Source organism: Camarhynchus parvulus, chromosome 2, assembly GCF_901933205.1.
Source record: "Camarhynchus parvulus chromosome 2, STF_HiC, whole genome shotgun sequence".
Classification (NCBI taxonomy): domain Eukaryota; kingdom Metazoa; phylum Chordata; class Aves; order Passeriformes; family Thraupidae; genus Camarhynchus; species Camarhynchus parvulus.
Genome location: NC_044572.1, coordinates 100,846,841 through 100,869,278, shown reverse-complemented (window position 1 = coordinate 100,869,278; position 22,438 = coordinate 100,846,841).

Sequence of the window (22,438 nt, the reverse complement as noted above, 5' to 3'; positions counted from 1 at the left end):
CAGCTTTAAGATTTCCTTCTGGAAGCATGTCCAGCCTTCGTGGACTCCTTTACCCTTTAAGACTGTCCCCCAAGTGGCTCTGTTAACCAGAGATTAATCTAATTTAATTTAATCTGTTATTTATGTCAACTGAAGGGGCAGGAATTTCTGGCAGCAAAGGGTTTGCCTGAATTGGTTTGCCTTTTATCAATTTTGTTTGTGAAAGTGATACCATAACATGATCATTACTTCAAGTGCTAGATTTAAGCAGAATTTGAAATTTGATGGGTCTTTTTGATTTGGGCAAAGATTTTTAGTTAATCCAGTTAGCCTTGGAAGCCAGCAGTTTTCTTACAAACTGGTGCTATTTGTCTGAAGGGTGCTGTTCTGCTGGCTGTCAGTGTGGGCATTGGCTCTGGGGTCCTTTTTATTCCATGCCATTACTTCTGTGCATCAAAATCTCGAGTTTGGAAGCTTTATAGCAGGTACATTTCTGGGGTAGGAAGGAAGGCAAGGTGTATAGGAAAAGGGCAACAGAGCAACCAAACTAGTTCAAGAAGAATGTGAACAAACCTCTTTTCTAGACAGGGAAAGGGAAATGCAGCCTGTTTCCAGCTTGGTCACTTTTCTGTATTCTGTAATTTTTGTTCATTGCCATGAGTTAATCTCTGCAGTGTGTGAAAGACAGAAGGGAACTGCACCAGCCAGCCTGGATTCATTCTCCCTTCTGGTGCTGGCAGTTTCTCACTCAGTGGAAATGGGAGCAGTTTTGCTGAAGCAGAGTCTTTTTCCTCTAATGGAAACGTCTCATTGCTCTCCTGATGGCAGCTATAGTCACTCCTTGGGGAGAAAAGCACAAATACTTGGACTGTGCCTTTCAAATTACTACCATGTTATACAGATTCTTGATTGTGCTGATTGCACATCTTCCTTTTAAAGTAGTTTAAATGGGTCAGTCAGAGATGTTAGTCCTTAACGTTTTTTATTTCTTGTTGAAAGATGTAAAACCAGTTTGCTTTAGTTTTTAAAGCAATTTAAAATTGAAATTGAATTTGCTGTTGAATTGAAGTTGAATTTGCTCTGTCCTAGCTAGGTGTCAGAATGGCTGCATTAAACACTGTTCACCTTCCTCTTCCTTCTGGCTTCTTAGAACACTTCAGATGGTCAGATACGAAGGTGGAATAAAGAAGTTGACACCACGTAGTGAAAAGCTGAGGTGGCAGAGTTCGAATTAGGCTGAAAGGAGGAGTGCTGCTCAATGTGAGGTTTTCTGGCACGGCTGGATATTCCTGCCAGGGCAAGGCACTGTTGGGGATTGCCCATTAGGGGTCAGTGAAGCTCCGCCAATGGAGGAGTCTGTTCCCTGCCCTGGTGGATGATGAGCAATTCCTTCCCACCGCTTCCTCCTGAACAAAAGCCTCTTCCGTCAAAACTCCTGCTTTTTCCAAAGCAGCAACTTAAAGTGCTTAGCTGTGGGCACTGCAAATATAGCCAAAGAAATGCACGAGTGTGTTGTTCTGGAACAAGGAAGAAAGTACTGAAATATTGGAAAGACACTTTATTTTCTGTATGCAAAACTGTGTTTTCTTAAGTATCTTTTCTGACAGAAAAGCTATTCTTATCTAACTTCCAGTTAGCTAACTGCATGATAGATACAATCTGTTTAGTTTTACTTCTTGATGATCCCCTTCAGTGACTTATTCAAAAATCAGTAAGTATCCAGATGGGCCTTGTTAATTTCCTAATAAATAAATCAAAATGTAAAAAAAAAAAAAACCACAAAAAAAACCACCAAAAACAACAACAACAAAAACAGAAAACCAAAAACCCCACCCTCGGTGTGATATATTACCTTGATTTTTCTCAGGACTCATAACAATTTTTTTTATTCTTGAATTTCCTGTGGAATCCGTTTTCTGTACTTGATTAGATGGCCTGGAGTGTAACTATTTTTCCTTCCAACTCTGGCCAAAATATGAGTAAATTGTCTCATGTCAAGGGTGTTTTCTTTAAAATTGTAGAGGTAAACTTTTTACTTTAATGCTAGGTACTGTAGAGTTCTGTTTCAATTAATTGTTCCTCAAGGATACTGTTGTGTCACAGAGAATTACAGGGTCAATATTTTAAAACGAAATGTTATGTCAGTCTGGCCCTATGCCAGCCCTTGCAAAAGAATCCAGCTTCCTGTAGATCCTAACAGATAGTTCTGAAATATTTTGTTTTATTTTGTTTAAAAGTTTTAATTTTTATTTCCTTTCCTGAAGATGATTTTGGCTCTTAGAAAGAGGAATCCTGGTTGGTGTTGGCTGATTTTAGTTGTGATGAGGTAATTAAGTTGCTTGCTTAGATTAAAGCTGTTATGCTTTCTTCTAACCCAAAGTTCCTTATCACGTTCTCTAAAGCCGCCTTATGTTGTATTTAAGGATTATAAAATCTACCATGTGTATCTCAGTATGTTAGTACACACAGTGTCACAGACACCTTCCCTAGCTGGCATAAATAAGAGTTTGGGTCCCTAAAAGCTGCCCAGTGCTGAAGAAAGAAGTCAGGTTTTTTCCTCAGGGATAGTGATGCAGATTCACAGTAGCCATGTAAACACAGGCTTTATGGAATTGTCCAAGCTTGCCTGGAAAGAGGGAAGGCAGCAGTGGAAGGCAGTAGAAAGAAGGAAGCCAAAATGTTTTAACTGCCAAATTATAAAATCACTTTATGCTCCAGGCTTCTGACTTGCTAGTCCTTCTTGCAGGGTACTGCAGCTGCCCCTGTTGGGGTTTTAGTGGCATGTCAGGGGGGAAGGACAAAATCCAAAGAACTCCAACAACCACTGGGAGGAAGAAAAGACCAGAACATGCATTTGCAGCCAGAGATGACCTCTGGATAAGGGAATTGCTTTTTTTGCTCCATTGCAGTTTTGATTTTTAAGAACAGAGAAATGGAAGGGTCTGCTCAGGCCTCATTAACTTAATCCCCTGTGTTATCAACAAACATTAAATGGAGGATTTTTCCCCACTGCAATCCTAAAATAGACAAGGATTTACAGAAAATAAAGTTTTTCCCCTGCTGGGCAGGAAGTCTTGATGGTAAACTTCTGCTGTCCCTGAGCTGATGAATCATAGTAGCAATTTTTTTTCCTCAGGAATTGGTCCAATTGCTTGCAGTTTTTTAGACCCATGTGAATTACTGATATCTTCAATATACTGTGGTGGTAAGTGCTACATCATAAAAATAGACTATGGGAAAAAGAGCTTTTTTAATTTTGAATTTATCATCTGCTAATTTGTTTCATTCCCCCAGCATTCTCTTACAGGAAGAAACAGTTGAACAATTGTTTCCTTTCTACCATTTCTGTGGTAAAATATCTTCCCATAATTTTAATATCTTGTATCAAGTGTTTCCATCAGTCATATCCTTTGCAGTCTTGGCAAGTTCTGTTATCTTCAGTTGTTCCTGTTATTGAAGGCATTTCATACCTTTAAACATCCTTACAGCCCTCCTTTGTACATCTTTTTTTTTTCATCATCCCTTTTCAAGAGGGCCAGAACTACATTCAAAAATGTGGTTTCAGCATCAGTTTACACAATATCTTCTTATAATTTCATCAGCAATTTATCCAGAAGAGGACTTTTGTTCCGTGGCATCTTAGTATCTGTAGGAGCCTTCAGCAAGAGATGTGTAGAATGGCTTTTATAAAAACAGGTAAATAAAGTCAAGCTGATTTAATCAGTCTATGATGGCTGGATATAACAGATATTCTTAGATCCCAAATATTATTTTTCTACATAACGTATGTCCTTTGATTCTAGTAACTAACAACTATCCCAAATTGATGTCTCTCCAATATCCCTTAGAGAATTCTCCTCAGTGGAATGTGTGTGAGGGGGAAGAAAAAATGGCTGGTTTTTGTATAAGACATGTATAGTCACCACTCCAAAGAAAGTACAGGCAAGTTACACTATTTCTGTCACCTTATGTGCAGATTAAAAGCAGTTCAAAAGCTTTGGAAATCTCCACTGACACATTTAAAAGTTTAAGCTTGGTTACATTTAACACCCAGCACCACTGGTGCTGGATACAAATCTATATCAAAATAACCCTTTTGCCGCTTTTTGTGAACTCTGTGCATCCAGACAAGGATTATTTAAACTGGCAACAAAACACATCTTAATTGAAATCAGTTTGTTGTTCTCAAAGTCTTGTTGTAAGCAAAAATGGGGACATGCCTTATTTGAGAAGCCAAGAATTTAATGTTCATGTAACTGAAATTTTAGTAGACTTAAATAAAATGCAATAAGTGGTTACTAAGATTTTACTCCAGTTACGAAGTTTCACGGTCCCTATTACCCAACTAAATCAATACTTCTCACTGTATGAAAAATAATAAATTTAAACTGTTGCACAGAAATGCACGCAAGCCCGTCCACACACACTGAGTGGGGTGTGGTGTTTATGACTGGGTTTCCTCCTCTTCCTTGCCAAGAGGAATGTGATGTTGGCAACTTCTTCCTCACTCTAGGTTCCACTTGGGGCTATTTTCATGTTTGCTGATACTTTAATGGACCTTGCTTTTTTCCACTGGTCTGCAAGTGCCTCTCATCTGCATTTACAATATACAGTGCATTTTACATGTGTTGGATAATGCTTTCTGCTCTCTTGTGCTCCTAATACTAGTTTTGCCCAGCTCCAAGTTGTGAGTATTTTTAATTTACCATTGATGAGTATTTGCATCCTTAGTGTGATTCCAAGCCCCTCTTGTCAATACATGCCTGTATTTGTCTAGGCCACATCCAGTATTCTCACTTTGAAGGCCTTACTGTTATTCCTATATAATTGCACTGGCTGCTGTATATGTGAGTCCTAAATGCATCTTTCTATGTAGAATAACCAGCTGCCACCGTTGTCTCTACAAAAACTATTACATCATGTGATTAAAATAAGCAAAAGTACATAGAATAGGGAGTAGCTGTCAGATCACTAGGAAAAAAAAAAGTTGTTACAGCTAAGCAAGATAGACCAAGGTTACCAGTCAGGCTGAGACAAGTTCAGCCAAAGAGGAGAACGAGAAAACTACTGTAATAAACATCAGATTAAAGAGGCATCATTTACAACAAAAAGATTAGCAAAATAACTTGCTGTTTTCTATACATAGCTGTAGATCCAAATTAAAACAGGAGAAGGTTGTGTATGCTTATGTTATGGATGCTATGTCAATCTTAACAAGTGATGTGATCCCAAATGAGCAGTTCTGCTGAAATGAGTTGGTTCTGGACCTTGCAAGGGAAGGGATTGCTTAGGGCTTGCTGTATTCTGGCCTTGGGCAGCAGGTGCCAATAGCAGTTGGGATTTGCTACCTGTGCTCCTGAAGAGCAGCATCTGCTTTAGACTCCTTGGGTAGATATCCACTTCATGTTCTCCAGCACAGTTTTGTGGCATGAACCAAAGTGCAGCAAGAGGGAATTGTCCTGATCTGAATGAAAATACTCATGTAGGGTTCAGAACCTTTGTATGGGTTCAGAACATGGTGAGTCAAGCTTTTAACTGACATTTTTTACTTACTAGGGCATTTCCCAGTAGTGAAGGAAGGAATTAAGAAATTAGGACTGGAATCAGGAAGCTAGACAAAACGTGAAATGCAAGAGGGGTATTAGATTTCATGATAAATGCACTCAGGCAATGAGTGAGATACTTCTGCAAGGGCCATGATGACATGAAATGTTGCTGCAAGAGACCAGGATGATCTACACATAGATCAAGCTGAAAAATGGAAAAGTGCTGTCTGCAAGCCTGGATACACTCATACTTCAGTAGGAGGAAAAAAATTGAAAGTAACAATGTTGAAAGACAAGCACACTTCAAGTTGAATCTCATTCTGTTAGGCCAGTCCTTGTAATGTCTTCATCTCTTTCATGACAGCTGGGTCAGGAGACATTAGGCTATATAAAATGCTAACCAGCATCTTGAATTACAAAAGGCCGGGAGAAAAGATCTGATTCTGTGGTGAAGCCATCCACTCAGAAAATGCTTTTCAATGCAAAAGTAATAACTGCATGCTATTAGTTGTAATCGCAAACCTAAGCTAATATAATGTTGTTTTTATTCCCACTGAGTGGTTTCCTGTGAGCCTGATCTTTTACATCTTCTTAATCCCTTCACATGCTACTTCATGCATTTTCCTTTCTAATGCTCTGCTTTTCTACCTGCTGTCTGTGTGCCACATGCAATTTTAGTGAGCATGCAGGATTATCTATTTAGCAGTAGCTAGCACTGGCTGGCATTTGCATGCTACCTCTTTTCAATTCAATTACTGACAGTGCACAGGGCAGTAATTGCAGTTTCAGAAAGCTAAGGTTAATGAGTAAATTGAGTTTTATGTCTTCCTGGGTCATAAAATAAAAATTATGGATAAAATGTATTTGTGTAGGAGAGATTTAAATAGTGGTGGTTGTGCCAGGCTGTGCTGGAAGCTCATAAGGAAAGTTTAGGTGTCTGCTGAAATAGAAAATATCATTGATAATGAAACTCAAAGGAGGATGGAAGAGAGCTATTCTGAACAGTTCAACTTCTCTTTTTCCTCTTAATGGACACAGACACAATTTGGCCAGTGATAAAAAGTGAACTTCAGTTTTTCTGCAATAAGACCAACTTTTGCTATGCACTGCACAGCTCTAAGTAGTCATCATAAGTAAATATCAGTGTTTGAGAGACAAAAGCAACAAAAAGAGGGGTTTGTCTGGTGAAGGGGTCTAAATTAAAATTAGACATTTGCTTCCAGGTGCCTGCCCATCTCTGGATAGGTCAAAAAGCAATCCCTACAGTACATCAGTTATCAGTTTGATCAACAGGCATCAGGGCTCTTTAATTGAATCAGTCATCCAGTTCTAATCAGCTGCCATCTAGAAACTGAATTCCTATTGAATTAATATGGAGCTCTTTTGTATGTTTCAGAGAAAGTCTAGCTTGTCTGATCTCTTCCATGAGAAGAGGAGCAGGTTAGGCTGCAGTAAGAGCTTTCTCAGAGCAGTGTGCCTTTTAAGGTCCACATCTCCCTCCTGTAGCAAAACAGAAGACTAATTAAGATGAATAAGATAGAATGCAAATGTGGGTAGGTGTGTGGGACAGCCAAACCTCATGTCTCAAGTGCTGCACCCCAGGTAGTAACTCAGATCTGTCCTGCCTTGCTTGGGCCACTCAATGCCTTTTGCTTTCCTTGTTTCACTTAGATCCCTTCACTCTCCTGTGAGGAGCTTCAGCAAAGATGGGCCTGTGTCCTTCCTCCTCTGACGCACTGCAATAGCACATCTGGACAGCCTCATCTTTGATCTTCCTTAAAAGCTCCTCATTAGAAAGTGACTCAGCCATGGCTAGCACCTTGACCTCTCTCCTCAGTGAGAGAGGGACACCCACTGTGTTCCCTTCTGACTCATTTTACCCCATACAAAGCTGTGTTAGTGAGCTCAGTAACCATTTAGGGCTTCTACCACTCATGTGCCTGACCACTTGCAACTTTAGGGAAGAGAATTTGTGGAGTGTTTGTGGATAAAATGAAAATGAAAAATGGATGGGAGTATGTCACAAGTAGATTGGATTTACATGGGAGAGCGAAAGTGGGAGAGAAAAGGAAGAAGACATGAGACTACTCAGGCAAATATTGATGAGGAAATTGTCCTCCTTAGTATTAAACCTGTATTGTCAGGCTGTCAGATTTAGTGGGGGGAGTGCCTGCCTTGTCAATGCTAGCTGAGCTCCTGGTGTGCCCAGATGAGCCAGCAAAGCAGCCTCTTGCCAGTCAGAAGGGCTGAGCCCTGTGCAAGTGGCACACCAGCAAGCAGGGCTCAGACCCTTGGATCAGGATCCAAGGAGCTGTCTCATGAAAGTCCCATGCACACATGGACCTACAGGACAGGACTGCCAGAAGCCTCCAGAGCACTACTGCAGTGGGAGCAGAAGAATTGAAGGAATGGAAAGAAGGAAGGAAGAAAGAAGCAGACATGCTGAAATGGAAGAGAGAAGCTGAAATAAATGTTGATGATATTAAAAGCATAGTCTAGATCTTGCCAACAAAATCACTAGCATATGAGTGGAAGCATTTTTCAACTAGAAATGGTCTGTATGTACTTTGTTTCTGAAATATACAACATGGCAGGCTACTTCTTTGGTGGACAGAAAACTTCAGCTTCTGTTGAAACTATGTCAACTACAGCTGCAAAACCTCTTTTTCTAGCGTTGCAATATTTGACATGACATTCCAAATGATGTGCAAGACAGCAGAACCAAAGGGGAGATGCATTAATGTAGGTAAGTATTTTCTGTCCTGGTTTCAACTGGGACAAAGTTAATTTTTTTTCCTAGTAACTGGTACAGTGCTCTGTTTTGGATTTAGTATGACAGTAACATTGAAAACACACTGCTGTTTCCCATTGTTGCTGAGCAATTTACGGCACTTTTTAGCTTCTTGTGTCCTGACAGTGAGAAGGCTGGAGAGGCACAGGCTGGGAGGCAACAAAGCTTGGACAGCTGACCTCAGTTGACCCAAGGGATATCCCATACCATATGGCATCATGCTCTGTATATGAACTGGGGGAAGAGCTGGCTGGGGGAGCTGACTGGTGCCACTTGGTGGTGAGCTAGCTCACTGTGCAACACTTGATTTGTATATTCAAAATATTTTATATTATTATTATTATTTTCTTCATTTTCTGTCCCATGAAACTGTCTTTATCACAACCCATGAGTCTGAGTCTTCCTCCTCTGTCCCCCACCCCACTGGTAGGGGGGCAGTGGCTGAGGGCTGTGTGGTGCTTAGTTGCCAGCTGGGGGTAAACCACAACAATTGGATGAACCTACTTAATGCCCATTGCATTATACCCTTTTCTTCCTCCCCTGTGGATACACAAGCACCTAAGCATATGTCAGGTAGTCTGAAAATGTTGCTGGCATTGAGAAGGGCAGTGTCCCTGACCCCTTGCCTCTGGCAGAGCTGTAACTTAGGAATGCCTCAAATTCTGAATTGGAATCACAAGAGCATTTTCTCCCATTTGTTTATATTTTATAGTAATGCAGCCTAACAAAGGTATATCCTGGTATTTCTTTGCCTCCATACCCTTTTTTTTTGATAGTTTCCACATAATATTGCCTATATTTGACAGTTCTTCTGGTCAGATGAGAGTGATCTCTCATAAGGACTAGTAGTTATTTTCTAGGGACTTCCAGAACCATATTTCCTAATATTTCCATATCCAAGATGGATGTTTCTAAGGGAATAACTACATGAGTGCTTGCAGCTGTGTTCAAAACATAGGGCAGCCAAAGTCTGTTGTGAGTGCACATTACACACCCAAAATTCAGTTCCAGACAGTGTTGAGGCTGCATTTTAAGAGATCATTTTATTTCCTAGGCCTCTTAATGCTAATAAAAATTCTTGCTGTTGCAGGATTAGTCAATGGCAAAACCCATCTGAAAGATTATTTTTTTCTCCCACTGAAACTGTGGGTGGAGATCTGGGTTTGCATCCTTACTCTCTTAACTATTCTTTATTCCTGGCCAAAGCAGAATTGGTTGGGATTGTGATCCTGATCCTCTTTAAATATCCGTTTAATAAGTGTTCTGTTTTTCTCATTATAGGAACAAATTTCAGATCTGAGATTTTGGTGTCTCCGTAGCTCTTTCCTAGGTTCTACATTATTATGTTAGCTTGTGGCTCTAGTCCCGAAAAAGAATGTAATTTCATCCTCACATTTCAAAAGGTTAATCTCTTCTCATTAACAATAAGGGGTCACATCACGTGGCTGGAAAAAAAAAATGTAGCATACATCTGAACTTCCTACCCATGTGAGCAGTGGAAAAATGAACAGGAGTGGGAAGGAGTCATCACATCATATACTAATTCATCTAAATCTGGATGCTTAAATTAGGTTCCTCCACCAAGTGGAATCAGAACAAGTCATCTCCGTCACTGTTAGGAAAGCCAAGAGAGATTAAGCTCCTAATTTATTTAGCAAAATATTTGATTGTATTTTATTATGTGTTAAATATTTTATAAAGGTGCTCTGATTATCTTGCCCTCTTCCCAGCCTCTCAGCCTCTTAAACTGCTAACTTACTGATCCTGCTGAACTTTCAGAAATACACCAGAAGTGCTTCTCCTGAGCTCTAGAGCTCAACAGGAAACAACAAAGAAACTTGAAGAAAGCCAAGACAAAAAAAATGTTCAGAAAAAAATTCCAGAGATGAAGAGGAGGAGCTGCAAATGTGTGTCACAGTCACAACAGTAGCTGCAGCTCTCACCCCTCATGGGCTGTGAGAACTTAATGAGCAAAATTGTCCATGCGCTTAATAAATACTTGGGTTGAAGGGCTGAAGAAGGTCATGTTTGAAAGGCCTAACTGCAGACAATTGATCGTGATGGGGCTTACAAGGGTTTTCTAGGAGGCAAAAGTGTGACTCCAGCGGAGCCATAGAGGCAGGAGCTGTCATGGGAAGGGCCACCAAGCTCTTGGTCCTCACAAGTGGATGCCCAGCATCCCCTGTGGGGCTGTAAGGGCTCCACTGCTGCAACAGCCTTCCTGCCATTGGCTTCAGCAGCCTAAATGTTGCAGGAACCTTTAATCTGAGTCTAGCTAGATGAAAGCAGTTACACGTGTAACTAGCAATGCCATAATGGCAGCTTTGATTACAGTGTAGGTATCTTCAAAAATAGATGATCTTGGGAATCAAGGTCAGGATGTGATTATGAGAATTACAGGCTTTCCTAAAAGTGCTGAGGAAAACAAAAAACGCAAACTGAGAAACTTATTGATTCTTCCATTTTAACCCTGATGACCAGCTACATCAAACTGATCTGCCGGGAGCCATCACAGACAAATCCACAATAAAAGGAACACGGCGTGAATCAGCAGCAGATATCAGAAACCTTCCCAGAGGAGAGGTAAGGAATGTAGAGCTGCCCTTGTCACTTCTCCTTTGGTAAATGACTACTCAAAAGCCCTAATTAAGTTTCCATCTTTAAAATGTGATTTCCATTTGGTCCCTGAGGTTTAAAAATAGTGAAAAGATTTCAGCAATTGATGACACTCTCAGTTGTACTAAATTAGAGCACAGAGGAATTAGGAGTTGCTGCTGGTGGTGTCATGTAGTAATGGTATCTCCTTTTCTTCTTGCTCTTGCACCAGGTTGCTGTTCCCCAACATCATGCTCCCGGGCAGCAGCCACATACCAGAGAGGCAAATCACGCTCCAGTGGTGCTTGGTGGTCAGAGTAAGTTTTTTATCACTTTTGAATTCATCTAGCCCTTGAATCCCTTCACTCAGCCTTGCCCACGGGCATGCGCCTCCAATCTTCTCTCACAAACACAGTCTTGGGGGAAGAGGTAACAATTTTGCCTTTGTGGGTGTTTTTGACAAGAGCTTAACTTTACTGACCACTATGGAAATTCTCGAGATTTGCACTGCTGTGAACGAAACTGGGCTCTGGGGATACATGTGTGTGGGTTGTAAACTCCTTAATTGCATGTGGGCAACATTGTCCTCTGACTCAGAAATATCTTTGCCTTGGGAAAAAAATAATATACTCCCAAAAAATTATTGTTGTTCTCCATTCACAGACTTGATCTCTTTAATGTTGCACTGCATTTGTCTTCACAAAATTTATTGGATAAATGGCAAAAAAGGCTATTAGTTGTTTCCACTGAAATATGTGTGTGATAAACACATCTGTTATTCTTTACAGATATGAGAATTCTTTACAAATCCATTTCTCACACTGTTATACTCCTGTACAGTAATTGGGCATGTTTTTGATTGAACAGTCCCTGATTCAAAAGCATCTTACCTGCTCTTAATATGAAGGCAATAAAAACGTAGCTGTGTGCTGTGTTTCTGGCACAGCTTCAGCTTTTCCATATTACTTAAATCGTGACCATATATTCCAGTTAGCTCAGGCTTCAGGCTTTAAAAGCTCAATGTGAGTAATGAAGGGAAAGCAATCTGATTAGATAGTGGAGCTGACTCTAAAAGGCACCTTTGTTACAAAGGAGCTTAAAAAGGAGTAAAACTACATGAAATAGATTAAAGGTATATTAATAATGATAGTATCAAACAGCATAACAAAGAAAAATATCTGCATTCAACTGATATTAATATTTAATAGATGGCACAGGCATGTCCATGGCTTTATGTTCTTCTGTTTTAATGATCTTTACCACAGCTTGAGGTCCTTTGTCTTGTCTCCTTCTACTGACATCAGCTGGAGGAGACAAAGATTAAAACAAGGGTAATTTCCCCATGGTCTTTGCTTGGCACTATTTCTGCTTTGCTCAGCCATGAACTGAAGTTTAAAGGATGACGTGCTGTCACTCAGGCTGATTCTCCCCTCCACCCCATCTTACCAGGGTTAACCACTCAGCCAGTCACCGCAGAAACACGTGGCTACTTTGCTACCCCACAGCATCATATTGGCAACGGCACCATAATCTCATTAGGAAGTCGAATTTGCCATTGAAGCTTCAATTCCCATAACAGGAGGGGAGTGGACTAATGCAATTAAGCAAATTAGCGTTTTGAGCCACTGCATGATATCTGTCCAATACCATGAGCAAAGACTAGGTAGCTTTCTTCCACTCCTAAATAAAAAGTCAACAAAACCAATACTCTGGTCCTCTCCCCACAGGATGTTCAGGGAAATACTGTAGTCCCCTCTCAGCTGTAAAGGTCTTTACAAATGGGAAGAAAATTTTTCACTTTACCTAAAACCGGAGTTGCTTGCCTTTCTTTTTCCCAATGCTCGGATTGTAATGTTTATGCTTCTAAAGGTAAAGTAAGTAAAACTAGAACATTTTGTTTTGCTCTTTTCTTATGGTATGTGACAGTAGTTATGAGATCAGAACAAAACTCCTGTTGATTTCAAATCTATTTTGATGTGAAGTGTTTCTTAAGTGCTATGAATATGAATAACTCTTCTAAAATACACTAGATTTTCAAGAGATAATTCCGGCATATTCAGTAATTCTGTAGAAATGCAGATTATTAAATGCCTAAAGCAGTGCTTTTCTGCCTTTTGTTGTGGGGTTTTGAGGCTAATCCAGTTCCCTCCTCCCTCCCTCACCCTGCCAAGTAAACAAAGCAGCAAAAGCAGACCGTAGCAAGAATCAGGAACCATAAATCTTTGAATAATATCCTGGCACATGGGTTTCAAAAGCAACATATTTCTCTGAGAGCCCAGGGGAGAGTGCGAGGGAGACAGAGAAGGAAGGGAACAGTGGTACCCTCCTGAGGATAATGCTGCTGTCTCCATCACAGCATTTCTTCCTGGGGAGGAAGAAGCTGGAATGGCATGGGTAGGATGTAGGAGCCTCTTACGCATATCAATTACCGAGGAGGTTACGCCGCTGGCTGCTTGCCGTCTTCATCTTTGAATGAGAAAGGCAGGAATAACAAGTGCATTTTTGTAGATGTTATTGTGCTACCACTCATCTCCTCACAAACAAATCCCAGTCTGCCACCAGGCACTGCAGTCAGAAGGAGTGGAAGCATGGGTTATTACTAAATAAGGGCATTGGCTATGCACTCAACTTTATATAATACATGGTTCCTACCCTAAGCTGCTTAAAAAATAGATGTATATTATGTAGGCAGTATACATAGTCCCAAAGGATAGTGTAATCTTAGCTTTTTTTCCTGAAAATGCGAGGGACTTCAAGACTGACTCAGTGCTGAGAATATCTGTCACAAGCTTGAAAATAGAACATAGTGTAGATAATGCTGTGGTTATTTGAAAAGCGTCACGAAGCTGAGTATTTCAGTGGCCACAAACTCCCAAAATGTCAGGGCTGAGCTGGTACTGAGGAGACACTGATATGTGCTGAAACAGAAAATACAGGACTGAGTCTCACAAACAAAATGAGCTCTGCACTGTGATGGCAATAGCCATACAGTTTGGATTAAAGTATTTTGATATTTATGGTATCAGATCAGATAAGGACAAATTTAAAAAAAATGTGGTTTTAAATATTGTTTTTCCTCCTGGTACCATTACAAAACAGAATCAGGGGTTGAATTACTTTCCTATGTGAGTTCTTATGTAACACTGTAAAATAGTCCTGTTTTGCCTGTTTGGTTTTTCCCTTTTATCATGTTTGGATTTAAATGTAGCCCTAATCCTGCATATCCTGCTTTAAAAAGCTTAGATCTGTAATGCATTGTATGGTATTCTTTAAAAGGCTTTGCTCTTTACTGTGTGGTAGCCTTGAGTTAACAGTATAGATTTCAATTCTTAAACTTATATTTGATAGTTTTGCTTGGCTTATATTCTTCATTTAATACAATGTAAAATTTCAAATATGCATATTAATTGGTACATATTCTTGAAAGTTCTTCAGGGATAAACACCATAAATGTGTCGTTTTGGGGAGGAAAAAAAACATAAATTGAAGCCATATTTTATATCCATCATGAAAGGCTGTGACTGCTGTTCCTGCAGTGGATGGGTGTTACTTGCCCTTGAGGAGGTGAGGCAGGAAAGCACTACCAAGTATTCATGACTTGGTTTTCCTGGTCACCTTTCATCCCATAGTGAGGTAATGAATTCACTGAGCAGCTTTTATCTTTCTCCCTCTCCTTCCCTGTTCTCTTTTTGATGGTGTATTTACTGGCACTCTGATTTTCCGTCACACAAAGGTTTCAACAGGTAGTTTGCACAGCTCACCTCTACTACAGATGAGACATAAAAAAACCCACTAAAATGCAGCTCTGCAGCTGCATCTCTGCCTTGACCTACTGCCAGACAAACACAATGGTTTCAAACTCTGCAAGCCTCTGGCATGTTTCTTACCCTGATTATATTTTATGCTTGGAAAAAGCATGAAGCACGGACAGCCCCATGAAGATGGGAGGATAAGACCTTAAAAATTATGCTGCAGGCAACAAGGATTTGATGAGAGGAGTAATGTGGCCAAAAGGGCAAAGGGGATTTTAATACTCTGAATGGGCAGGGGTTAGAAGAGAAGAGAAAGCAGGAGATGGAGATAAACAAAGGCAGGGATGTGCTTCAGGGAGAGTGTAGTAAAGGAGGAGAATCTAAATGCCAAAAGTGAATCTCACTTTTTATCCTCTTTTTGTGTTTCATACAGTCACATCAGCACAATAGGTATTCATCTAGACCACAGGATCCATTGATAACCTTTTCGTCTCTTCAGGAATCTGTTAAAATAGTGCATGGCTTTGCCTCCTGAGATAGTAAACTCCTGTCTCGAATGGAAAAAGGATGGTGTACTGACCCCAAAATTAAAGCAACTAAGGGAGCTTGAAAGTTACAAAATGTGATAAACTTAAAAATAATCAGCAACATTTGCCAGTTTAAAACGTATTACAAATCCTTCTTGTCTTTTGGTGAAGAACAGGGGTTTTATAAAAACAGATAAACATCTCTGGAATGTGGAGAAAACAGATTTTTAGTGCAAAAGTCCAAAAGAAATGAGAAGGCATCCTGTTGTGTGGCTTACAGAGGTACTGCCACATCCAAATGAATTGCTGTTGACAGAGAGCAAAAAGGATGAGTCAGGTGTGTATTCTTTGCTCAGGTGATGGCTGTCATACCATAATGTTTTACATTATTCTTCACTGTTTATTGCTAAAGGGAATTGTCCCAGCTTTAATACCAGCACTTTGCCTGAATAAATCCCACATGCCTGTTTTTTGGGAAAAGTAATATTGATTCATGTAGAGCAGGTGCCTAAGAGCAAAGCAGAATATCAGGAAAAAAAGATAAAAATAATGAATCCTTAGTGTTCCTTTGCAGGAAAGGCTCTAGTTATGATGCAAATGATACAAAATTAATGTATTCATGAATTAAAAATGAGAGGTGGCACAAACATAAACTCATTGTTGTTGAAATGGAATTGCACTGCTGTGCTCCTCATGAATTGCCACGTTATGCTGAGACTCCTCAGAGCAAAGCTGCTCCCCCTTGGAGGGGTGAAAGGCTTCTGCACAACTGAATCCAGAAAACAGAGGGACATCTTCCTGCAAGGAAGGTCTGTGGTGTGTGGTGTGGATTTGTTGGAGGGAGGCACAGCCAGCAGGTGTTGTGCACAGCCCCAGTGTCTCATGCAACCTCCACCAGTCCCTTCCTCCTCCCTACCCTCCATATTCTTCATCCACTTGGAAAGGGTGTGTGACACATGGAAGAGAGGGAGGTACAAGTCATTGTCAAGCTGCACTGGGATAGTTTTCCAAATACACTGTAACAGGAAGTATGTCCTAGACCTAGGACATTTTATTATGGTAGGAAGGTAATCGGTTGGAAGGTAATTTTCTCTGTAACCTTGCTTTTCTTTTTCTCCTCATCCATATTTTGTCTTCTTCCCCCCCAAATTTTCCACTTTGCTGTGTGATGATGATAAATTTGAAGAATTCTGAGTGTGCAATGTAGCTTACAATCTGATGCTAGTTATCTGTAAGGTGTGCCAAAACAGACTCAGCACAGATTTTCATAAAATGATGAAAGGTTAATCCATTTCTCATCTCTGAGTTGTTCTCAGCACACCCAGCTACAATGCCCACTGGCTCGGGCTTCAGATAATGTTGATCAACACATTTCTTACTTTTAGCCCAGAGAGTAAATCCTTTTCAAAGCAAACTAAAATTATGTTTCTAACTACTGAAATATTTCTTGACTGTTGTAATAAAGAGAAAACATTAAAGATGTTCCTGTAATAATCAATTGATAATTTTGGGTCTACAAACTCTCTGAGCTTCTCTACTGACCTTCTATCATTTTCCTTCAAAATACAATTTTTCTCCTCCATTCTGTATTTACTCCTGTTGTTATCCTAAACTTAATTTTATATTTGTTAGCTTAGTTTTTTTTATTGCTGATAAGCTATGATGCAGAGTATGTGTTTTTGCTTATATTTTAAAAATCCTGTAGAGTTCCCTCTTATACACAACTGTTGAAGAAAAGCTCATCCCCATTCTGGGTTCAACTGTCACATTTTCAACTCTAATGTAATTTCTTTTTCACATCACTCAATTCAGTGAATTCTAAACTTTTGGAAACCTCTCTATCATATTCACATAAATGTCTTCAGCATTTCTCAAACGCATACAAAAGCTGTATATGCTGAATACATTTTAGAAAGATTTATTTGCTCATCTCAAGTTCCAGTCTTGCATGGGTCTAAATTTAGTTTACCATAAAATTTTCTATTATGTAATTTATTTAGGGTTTTCCTAGAGTCTGTCACAGTCTTGAGCCACCAGAATAGTGTTTTGCTATGAGCAAATTTGGTGAATGAAGATGTTCCCTTTCTTTTCTAAGCTGCTAATAAACAGGTTGAAAATGCCAATTATATTGTGATATTCCCTGTCAAGTCCAATGATTAACATCTTTTCATTTTTTTCCAGTTATCCCTGCATACTTTCCACATTGCAGCAAATTGTTAGCTCATTACAAGATGAGCCGTCAAGAACCTCCAAAGTCAGATTTTATCAAAACTCTTCAGAAAATTTTTAACTAAATGGTTTATTGTGCACTTCATAAGCTCTTGGTGTTTAGAAGACTCTTAGATTTACTATGGAATGGCTTCATTTTATTATTTTTAATTAATGTCTATGCTGCATCCAATGCTGAATCATCTTCTGCACTCACACAGAGCGGCAGCTGGTTTGTGATTTCACTTCTGTGCTGACATCCCCTTTTGGAAGGCATGTCTTCCTACTCTTTTTTTTCCTCTGGGTTTAATCTAGTCTTACCCAAGCAGTCACAAGCTGTGCTGCCATAGTCAGTGGATTTAGCTTTCTCCAGGGAAACGAGCAGCAGAGGCAGCACGTGCAGGGCTCCAGCCCACACTCCAAACCACGCAGCCCCCAGCCCCTCCCTGGGGATGGAGAACATGAGCCCTTGGGACAGAGAGCCAAGCCCACAGCAGTACAGATGAGAGAAAGGCTGGAAAACCAAACCCAGGTCCTGTCTTCTCTCAGCACAGGGCTGAGGGGCTGGGGTCAGATGTGAGCAACACTCCTGGGACACCCAGTGCTATGGCATCCCTCCAACAAGTGCCTGTTCTGAGCAAGGATCAGGATAAAATTAATTTAGGAAGTTGCAGCATCAGTGTAAGGACAGCAGTGTGAACTTGTAATCACTCCCAGACCAATACACATATGCAATAAACAGAGGTTTTGGGTTATCTTTTCTTTAATGTAAAAAGACCTTCATATTACTATTGAACTAATTATTGCACAGCTGAGGCATTTAAATACATCTAACATCACAGGGCTGGTCAGTGCTAGCACCATGCTGTCACTTCACAATTTTAAATAAAGATTAGCAGAGCTGTAATTCTATTGCTAGGTAAGAAGTTGACAAAGAGATATTTCTTCCCTCAGAAACTGGAGTACAGTCTCTAAGCTTTTATACAAGATAAGATAACCAGAAAACTTTTCTTCTTCCTTGTTTTTCCTGCCATGTCAAGAAACTTCAACTCCATTCAGGTCTCAACTCTACAACCTGAATTGCAGTAAATCAATTAGTTATCAGGTTGTATCTTATTCTTTTTAAAACACCATCATTTCTAATACTAAATTATATAAAGAATTCCTTTCATCTAACTTCAGTAAAGAAAACCCCTAAAGTGTTTTAAATATACAATACATGTCAAAGTTTTTAGCCTCTTTTGAAATTTTAATAATTCAGTGCTAAGGACACCTCTTCAATGTGCTACAAGTGTCTGCTGATCTAAAAATATTTTTCTGTGAATATTAACTCCCTGAATTAGGGACCATCTTTATTGTTGAACTTTCTGTTACAGGTGAAGGGAAACACCAGTCTCCATTCTGCTACTGATAAGAAACAAACTGTAATACCCTACAAGACAAGAAAGTAAGCAAAGCTGCTTCTTTGACTTCTGAATAGGAAGCACTAGAGTATTTAAATTCAAAAATTGTAGTCTATGACTCACACACTAAAAGAACATCAAACCCCAAACATACCCCTAATACCATTCTTGGTGAGTTATAGTGTGCTGAGGTTGTAGGTCTTGTATTCTTCCATGTTTCCCACAATCAATGGTCCATCTTCCAAACATTCCTCCAGTGAATGGAAATCAGTCTTACTTGCGAATACTTCTCTTTATGTCAGAATAATGCATTCCTGCTCATTGACTCTGCTCCTTCTGAGCCTTTAATTTTGGTTCTTAAACGCTGTTTGCATGTTCCTTAAAAATCCCTGATTCCTCAACTCATTGTGGAGCCTTCTCAGCTGAGTCTAAACTGCGGGAGCTAATTTGTGTGCTTGCCTCAAAGGTGCTGCAAAGCTGAGAGCCTGTGGGTCATGTGGGAAAGCAATGACATGCCCCAGATTTGGATGGGAGCATTGGAGAGGAAATTCCATGTGGAAACACAGGAATTGTGAAGCAGACTTTGGCAATCAGCTTTTCTGAAACCTAAGAGAACAGCAGATGCACTGAGGACAAAGGAACTCCTAAACCATCACAGAGTATTTGTAAGAAGCAATTGTTTGGGATTTTCAGAGACAGGAAAAAAAAAACTAAGGAGCAGCTGTCTCAAAAAACAGTCTTAAATCAAAATGGCTACAGCTTTGAAGGGAACTGGCACCAAAGCCAGAGGTCCTAAATGTTTGGGATAAAATGGAGGTAGATTTATAGAAATTACTGAAAAGGGGTAAAACAAAAAATACAGTATGTCTGCCAATGCATCTTAAGAGGAATTGAAGTAAGAATGAATGAAAATTTGGGGGTTGTTTTCTTCTGGGAACAGCCTCCTTAGTCATGGTCAAAAAAAATTGTTGAAGAGGTGCTGAGGGTAGGAGGAAATAATACAGTGGGAATGAAGCACTGTGGAAAAATACTGACTCTAATTGCTAAATTTGGCACAGATATATCTAGGAAGTTGATCCTACTGAATGTTTGCTATATTGGGGTATTGGTTACTTGTTAGAGGTATGTGTGTGTGCAGAATTATATTTTCTGTAGCTTTCTTTGGCCAACTGTACCATTAGAAATGGATAATTTGTAACATTCTAAGATGTTTTGCTCAGTGTAAGGCGACACTTTCCTTGCAGGATATCCAATCTATTCATACTGCCAACCAACAGACATCTTATTAGTCTGGCTCCTCAGCTTTTAAAATGTCTCATAATTCTGTGAAATATTTCTGGTGTTGATATTCTATCAAACTGTATCTCACAAACAGTGTATCCAGTAATGCATATCAATTTCAATAACCAGAAACTGTCAATAGCATCCATCTTCAGTAAGTAACAAGGATATGACCCATCTTTCTTTTTCCTCATTGAACACCTGATAAATTAATGCTACCTTTCTGTGCCAGCTGCACCCTCTCTATGGAGGAAGACCCAAAATGAGCTGTTCCTCTTCTGGTGCCTATGATTAGAGACAGCCTTTGATTCCCAATGATTCTTGACTTATTTGGTCTCTCCATGTTGCATCTCATCAAATATAAGTGATCCTTTGGAAGTTAGGGAGCTAGAAAATGAGTGGCACACAGTGGTGTGCTACAGAAAAAAGCAGATCCCAAGTACTTATGCCCTCAATGGGAAGCAGGTGATAAACTTTTAATGTGGGTGTTTATTGGTATCACAGGTGGTTTGTGAGGAGAAAAAGTACAAATTTTTAGTTCTAAAAGAGGCAATAACTCTAATAGCAGAGTGTATGCTCCTTGGTACAATAGCATGATACATAATTTTGGAGGTTATTTTCCTACTGGAAATGACACTGGCTGTACTTTGCAGAGATGGGACTGTGGGTAACAGACCAAGTCAGTCCTCAGCAGGAACTTTGTGACTCTCAAGCAGGCACCAGACTGGAAAAATTCTGCCTTTGTGGTGCTGAACATAAAGGACTTTACATTCTGGCTCTTTGACAGTTCCTTGGATATTGGAAGAGGAACAGTGCACACTTGGGAACACCCACCTGTAACAGAGTTGTAGATTTCAGCCTGGGCAGCAGTGACTAACCCACAGCTAGAGGAACTGGGAGAGGAGGTAGATCCTTGTTTGGGAAGAGTAAGGATGGCTTCACTTCCCATGGGAACCACCTGCTGCTTGGAGAGGGAGGCACAAGCTCCTCTCCAGCAAGGGTGCAAGAGCCATGTTTGCTTCCCAGCCTGATCCCAGGATATTTCTCACATACATGCACAAAGGCTCAGCACCAGCAGGAATTACTGACAGCAGCCAGCAAGCCCCCTCAACCCCTTGGTGTTTTAGGGTTTGGTCTCTAATCCCTGCAGTCTGAGGAAGCTTCAAAGTCAGACTTCTTTCTTCCTTGCTGCCCTGACACATGGCCACCTCTGCAAGAGGTGAGGTGCTGCTGTTCTCTCATCCAAGCTGATTGCCTCTGTGTTTTGTGTGGACCCCAAAAATCCCCTTAAGAAAGCATTGGTGATAACTGCACAATGCCCAGGGTCTCCATTGCTGCCTCTGAATGAGCCAGCATGGACAAGGAAAAAGCTCTGGTCATCCATGGAGTTTTATGGCCAAAATGAAGTTTACCAATAGAGTTAGGAGACTCTGAGATTGACTGAATGGGTTTTGGGGAATCACAGTTTTACTGTTATCCCCCAAAATCCCCATTTGTCTAAATGTGCCTAACATCTCCTCATGCTCTTCTTCTACTGCTAAAGTCCCTTACAGGAGCTGGCCATGCAATTATTTCCATTCCCTGATTGAGTTATGGCAATTAATAATATCATTGCTGTAAGACAGAAGCTCCAGTGAAGAACTGAGACCTCTAATAATCAGGTTTTATACAAATAAAGAACAAGAAGTGACAATCTAGATATAACTCCTGGGAGCAGGGATAAATCTTTAAAAAAAGGTCTTTGGGGCTTTGAATCAATCCCTCAGGGAGAGAAAGCAGTTGAGGGAGAGCTTGCAAAAAAAAATTGTGAATTTGTGAACTTGAAAATGTCACGCATTTTTCTGTTGAAGCTATGCCTCATTGCTGTTGTCAACATGTCACTGTCACACCTGCTGGCCCTGATTAGGATTCCTCTGGGATGGTATAATCACAGAGCACAATGTGGCCACAAAGAAATTACAGCTCATGATCTGCAACATATAAAGGGGGAATAATAATAGACTCAACCAGATTTATGCTGGGTTATCCATACATATGGCCTGTATGGATGCTTTTGTGTCTTCATTTACTATTTTGATTTAGCTCTGTAAACACCAGTGCTCCCTCATAACTCTGAGCCTGGCCATTAGAAGTTGGCTGCTCTTGTGGTGTCATTGAAGAAGATGTCAAATAGGGATTTGAAATAGGAGAAAATAACAGCTTAGACTTAGGCTACTGTAAGCTGGCTAGCTGAGGGGCAAATTTACATTTAGATTGAGCCTCTTCACATCTTCTCTAAGTAATTGTAAACTCTCCCGTGCCTCAGCCCAAGAAAAGAATTTAGGCAGTCCTGCACTGCCAAAAACTGTCTTATGCT